The 590-nt window shown below is 64.1% G+C and overlaps 1 protein-coding gene across 1 annotated transcript in view; it reads right to left on the bottom strand.

The window, feature by feature from the left end:
- The window catches only part of CCDC40 (coiled-coil domain 40 molecular ruler complex subunit), a 36,375-nt gene that overhangs the window by 27,674 nt on the left and 8,111 nt on the right, over window positions 1-590 (bottom strand). The gene's annotated exons all lie outside the window — the stretch shown is intronic.

Raw genomic sequence — 590 nt, 5'->3', positions numbered from 1 at the left:
CGGGGGGGGGGGGGTGCACAGGGAGGACTGACACGCTGGGTGCTCCCCGCTTCTGCGCGGGGACCTGCTCTGGCAGCCACAGATTAAAGGCACTCGCGGTCCTGTCCCGGGCACTGAAGACTGAGCGCATATTTTGGTGAAATGACTGGGTGAGCGGGTGTGGTGCTCCTGGATTCCCATCCCCTCCTCGCCCCCGGCCCCAGGATGAGAGGGGGGTGATGAGCAGGGCCTGGGACACCAGCACCGAATGAGCACTGAGCCCTCCTCCCAGAGCGACAGCCGATGGTCTCCAGGGTGAGCACCCCAGCTTTGCGAATGGGCTCAGTCAGTCAAGATCTGCCTTCCCCGACTGCCAGAAGGGTGGGGCCAGGGAACTCCTGATCTGGTAGCTTCGCTCAAAGCAGTGGCTCTGAATGGGGGTGACCGTGCCCCCACCCAACATCCAGCAGTGTCTGGAGACATTTCTGGCTGTCATGGCTTAGGGGCAGGGGCACTACTGGCATCTAGCGCCTGGAGCCGGGTCCCCCCCCCGGGACAGTCCCACCCCAGAGAGTGACCCGCTCCCAATGTCAGCAGAGCCGAGGTTGAGA

Source organism: Crocuta crocuta, unplaced genomic scaffold (assembly GCF_008692635.1).
Source record: "Crocuta crocuta isolate KB4526 unplaced genomic scaffold, BGI_CrCroc_1.0 scaffold50, whole genome shotgun sequence".
Classification (NCBI taxonomy): Eukaryota; Metazoa; Chordata; class Mammalia; order Carnivora; family Hyaenidae; genus Crocuta; species Crocuta crocuta.
Note: the sequence above shows the minus strand (reverse complement) of the source record. Positions and strands in the feature narration are given on the sequence as shown.